Below are 5,721 nucleotides of genomic sequence, written 5' to 3'. Positions count from 1 at the left end.
TATATATATAAATGGACATGTATGTCCCTATATTTCACTTTTCCGCTAAAACTACACATCGTACGTGAATGGTGTTTGTATGTGGTGGTAGCCTCAAGTCTCCATTCGTGCATAGGGGTGGTTGCGTCTCGATAGCTATAAGGGTGGGGAGATATGAGGCTGAAAGTGGTTGAAAGTGGCTTTCTATTTCGAATGTTTTGTTCGAATTTAATTCGAACATAAAATTCGAATATTGGTTCGATTATAAAACGATTGTAAACGTTTCAGAAACGTTGAAAATAGTTCGTTTGGCTAAACGTAAAAATTCTCTAATTAGTCTGGAAATGGGGGACCTAATTCTTGCATTCTGTGAAAACGGGTAAGATTAGCTATAATGTAGGCTAATTATCTTAATCTTCACTATCGTTACTTTTTGCCCAGCGAAGCGGGTCCTTGCAGCTAGATTCTACGTTACTTAGAAAAACAGTCTTTTATATATATATATATATGTATAAACTATATTACATGCAAATAAAAACCCGGGGAAGCGGATCCTTGCAGCTAGTGTTCTATAAAAATGTGAAATCTGTGAGTGATCTTTTTGTTAACAAGTATTATTAAAAATAATAGTGTTTTACTAACTTAATAATCACTTTTATTATTAAAGGTGTGGTAATCGATTTCTGTAATCGAATTTTATTTTTTAGGTAATCGCCCAGTACTATCAGTTTTCATTACAAATTTCCATCTATATATCCGACAAAAGTCTCCTAGCATGCAGCTGTCAACATACCCGTATTCAAATGAACAGTGTTATTTTTGCATAATTATGCCAAAATGTCCTTTAACTTTTCTTCTTACATTATTTTCCCCCTATAAACAATTTTTACATTATTAATGTTAATTTAACAATTATTAATACAACAATGATGAATGATAGCAGAATTATTCATTTTTAATCTTGCAGCTGCTAAATGTTCTGACAATCTGGTCTTCAATTTCTCTTCGTTTCACCAATATAGAAACATATGACATTATATTTGCATTCAAGTCTGTAGACCACTCCTTCTTCTAATGGATCCTTTTTAATGCCTCTTATAACCATCAGATTGGACAACTGTTTTGTTTCTTGTTCCTCTTTCACTTTATATCTATTCAATATGAATTGTTTATACGAATTATTTAATATTTTCTTTGTATGTTTTAACTGTATGTTGATAACCCTACTGAGGAGGTCTAATTTTCTTGGCAAAATGCATTTAGGGAGTATGAAAATGTAATAAAGTGTTTCTCTGCAATTGGGTTTGCTTTTACCTTTTTTTTTAACTTTAATTTTTATTTCATTATTGATATAATGTTTTAGAAATTTGGAGTTACCTACCCTCCATAAGTCAGAACACAAAGAAAAATTGATTTTTCGTCTATTTTTCTACAATGCAATTAAGTAAGAATTGGATAAATAACCTGACTCCATTGTTTTAAATAATTATTTTGAATATATACAACTGTTATAAATTGGTTTTAATTATTTGTAAAATAGATTTAAGGATTTTATATTGGATAACCAACTTTTGGTCTACCACATAAATTAACGAATTATTTTAAAAAATTACTATGCATAAAAAATGGACACGTTTTAACATAACCTTATAATTTATCTGTTTAGTTATATGATTTCATAATATTAAAAAAATTATAATTTTTAACATGGTGCCAACTCTAAGTTGTACCTATGTTAAAGATTGCACCACTTAGTTATGCAACTTTGAGTGCTCAGCATTACTTAAAATATTACTGGGCCCTTTAGGTTGGCCCTGTAATCTTTAATCAACGTTTAACACGTAGAACCACGTGAAATAAAACGGCATATTGTAGAATATCGTCAATTTTAAACACGTGCTTACCATTATTAATTATTTACATATAATAATTATCCAGTTCTGTACTACTGGTTACCAGAGGGCGCCAATATTAAATTTCATCCATTTCAAACACGTATTACAATTTGACATTTTTTAAAATTATTATTATTTTAAAAAGTAACGTTATTTTTGAACACGTGTTTCGAAAATGACATCAATGCGAAACTGATCAATTTTTTTTTCATTGTTATATTATCTGAGATTAATTAAACTTATCTGAACGTTGTTTCATTATCTCTTCGTTATCTTTTAGATAATTTTCAGTAAAAAGAAGACGAACTTTTTAAACGTGACGCTTCTGGCATGCGTTATCGCTAATTACACTTTAACTTGACATTATCCGATGAAAGTAAAGGTAGAAGATTATATTATCTTTCTGCTTAGCCATTATTTCGTGTCTTACTCGTCACTGATTAAAACTTTCAATTGAAAATGAAGTGAACCGAGTCGAAGTTGAAGTTCCTCAAGAGAAATAAACCTCAATTTGGGACTTAAAACTCAATAATTTGTTTGCTTATCCATAATTGAACGAATAAGAATATTTTATTTTCGATATTTTCCTATTCCACTTCACTTGTCACTACAATTCTACTGAACATTATTATATAATTCAATTAAGTTATGAGAAAATTTCTTAATTGTATTGTTTCGATTCATCCTCGAGAGGGACTAAAGAGGATAAAACTGATAATTGGACTACTTGCGTTTAAAAGTAAGAAAGTGAAAAATTTCTGTAAAAGTTTAATTCTTCAAACATAATTAATCCATATTTCTAAATTGTTCCTAATTTTTGATAGATTTTGTCAATTTTTTTTTTTTAAATAACTTTAACTTTTTAAAATAACTTTCATCTCGGTATACAGATGGCGCTTCTTCTTTCCTCAAGTTCTACATTACTCCCATACTGTACATTATTTTTACACTGTAATTATTAAAATAAATATAATTATTTTAGAAAATATAAAAATTTATGTTTAAAATTATATAATTTAAGTGATTTTTTAGAAAGTTTTTCTAACCTTTTATATTCCTTGAATTTTGTCAAATAATTACAAAGACACCAAAATTGCTAAATTTTTGGATTGTTTAAATTACTACAGGATAGATTGCTCGGTTTTGCTATTTAAATAAATTTTTGCGAAAGTAAAAATTGCCAAAACAGAATGGAACGTCAGACTGCTACTTACAGAAAAATTAACTCGTACTAGAGTTGTGTCTGTAATACTTCTGTAAATAATTAAAGAACTAAACAGAATTTTAAAAACTTATCAAGTAATGTTAATTTACGTAAGAATTTCAATATAAAAGCATAAAAATTTTGGTTATTTTTTATAAAGCAAGCGTTCAAAATGTTGATATAGTAAAAACATTGAAAAATGAGAATGTAAAAACAAGAGGATGCTATGTTAATGTAGTAAACCAGCTTAGAAAAAGATATTCAAAGTTGTAAGGCTGATTTGTAAGGATGTAAACGAGGGAGGATGTTTACTACAACCACAACTTATCAATCAGGTGCCCGGTTGGAATGCTACAACAAAGAGATTATCTTGTATACAATCCGGGAAAGATACTCTGTCACTAGAATAAAGAGCTTCTATCGACGACCATATATCTGCGTCAATTGTGAATCCGCCTAAGGAAACGTTGCAGAGAAAAAGATGGAAAAAGTATATATATAGCGTTGGGAAGTAGTAGTGATAAATATTAAATTCCAGTAAAAATATCGGCTATCATGCTGCTACTTTTCAAAATTTTATCTTTTTTAAAAAAAATTGGAAACAATCCTACTATCCATCCTGACATACTTTTCATTTTGTTCCAGAGAGGCGTCATTTTTTTTTTTTTCGGGGAGGATAAAGCGTGATGTTAACGCTTATCTTTCAACCGGTTGATCGCGATCCTCAGGATTTTGGATGAGATAGCTTTAACACACTCAAAGATGTCGGAGGTTGAGAAGTTCAATTTTGATACTTTAGTTGGTGTCAAAGTTAATAAATTTTTGTATTTTTTGTAAACTTGTGTATTTTTAAAAAATGTTATTTATTGTTTTTACTGATACAGTAACATAATAATAATATATGAACCTCTGAACAACGGACACTGGCGGGAATATTAAAAAATAGAGTCTTTGTGTAGAGATTATTTTGTATACATTTGTAAAAGAAACAACCCTGAGAATATGGTTGTCGTTTAGAGGTGGCCGTTATTGGCAGTTCGTCTGTATGTCTTTTCGAAAATTAATTTTGAAAATTGGAGGTATTCTCTAATTTTTCTTTAATTTAATTGTAGCTTTACATCATCCTAAATACGAAAATGTTACTCTAGTAGCATTTTGTTAATGTTACTCTAGTAACATTCAGTAATTAAATAATTAAACACAATATAAATTAATGTTTAAAAAACACTTTAAAATAACTTATGAAATAATTTATTATTCACGTGGTTTTTTCCTGTTACTACAGCAGCGTAACGATCATAAATAACAATATTAAAGTACCTTCATTCGACATCATACACTTGGATTTTTATTAAATGTAAAATTCTATAAAATATCGCGTATAGAGTAACATAAACTTCCATAAAATCTTGTAACTATAGTAACATAATAGTAATAATATGACTTACAGAGTATATTTACTACAAAATGATACTTGTTACTGTAATAGCCTTGCTTTTATAATGCATTTATTTAAAGTGATCGTTTCTATAACAGCGTAACGTAGTGCTTATATACTCGATTGTGACGTTTATTGTTACGGTAGTGGATGGCAGAGGATTCACTTAAGAAACATTTTATCGTTTCTCAAGTGGAAGTTGTCTTGATTGATAGATTTTTATGATAGTAACATTGGTAACGAAGTTTTAATACAATAAACATCGTAAAATTCTGCATTAATTATTACTTTAGTAGCATGAAAGAATAAATGTAACTTTAAAATTGAATTGTTCATAATTTTTTTAGTTAAAAATGTTACATAGAGTAAAACCTGTTTAAAACGGAACCTTGATAAAACGGAAACCTGCCAAAACGGAAAAAATATTCGAATCTAGTTTACACAGATTTTACTGAAAATACTTTAAAATGTCATTTGTAATCATTTTAATTTTTTTAAATTAATAGATTTAAACACAATCAAACCTCCAATAACGACCACCTGTAAACGACAGTCATGTTTTAAGGAATGTTTCTTTTTGAAAATACTGTAACTTCCAATCGACGGTCATCTCCGAACAATGGTCAGTGTCTGTTCTTTGGAGGTTTAACTGTCTTTTTCAAATTAACCAACCAGAAAATCGTTTTTTCCCTAAATACAATTAAATTATATTTAATTTTGAAAAATACTTAATTTGTTAACATTTTCTCGAGTCAACAATGCATAACGGGAATAATAATGGAAAATCCTCTAAAAATTAATAATTTTTTTTTTCTGAAAAAACACAAATTAAACTTCCACCTTTAGTTGTTCAGATAATCCTATAATTATAACGGTGAGGATATTTTTTCCTAAAGGGGAATACTAAACAGAAAATATTTGATAACATTGTTATTTTCCTATAATTAATATTTAAGTGGAATTTGAACGGAATTTTAATTAAACGAGTAAGAAAAATCTTCTATCGATATTAAAAATCAAGTGACTCGTTACTTTTTAGATTGAAAGTGTATATAAATTCTTTTTCTCCTTTGACAAATTTGTTTTCTACTTCATCTAATATTTACAAGTTTTTATCACTGAATTAAGTATTATTTTATATTATAAATTATTATATATACGTAAGCCAGAATGAAATAAATAATGTCAAAAACACCGGGAAGATA

General features: G+C 28.4%; 1 long non-coding RNA gene across 1 annotated transcript; it reads left to right on the top strand.

The window, feature by feature from the left end:
- The first annotated feature begins 906 nt into the window (after positions 1–906).
- Positions 907–2,201, top strand: LOC111638437. The gene is made up of 3 exons (XR_002758872.1): positions 907–1,255; positions 1,343–1,423; positions 2,155–2,201. It is a non-coding gene; the product is annotated as an uncharacterized LOC111638437 (long non-coding RNA).
- The last annotated feature ends 3,520 nt before the right edge of the window (positions 2,202–5,721 follow it).

Source organism: Centruroides sculpturatus, unplaced genomic scaffold (assembly GCF_000671375.1).
Source record: "Centruroides sculpturatus isolate CEXI.00-Female unplaced genomic scaffold, Cexi_2.0 scaffold1199, whole genome shotgun sequence".
NCBI lineage: Eukaryota > Metazoa > Arthropoda > Arachnida > Scorpiones > Buthidae > Centruroides > Centruroides sculpturatus.
The sequence above is the reverse complement of the archived record's forward strand: the minus strand, read 5'-3'. Positions and strand labels throughout refer to the sequence as shown.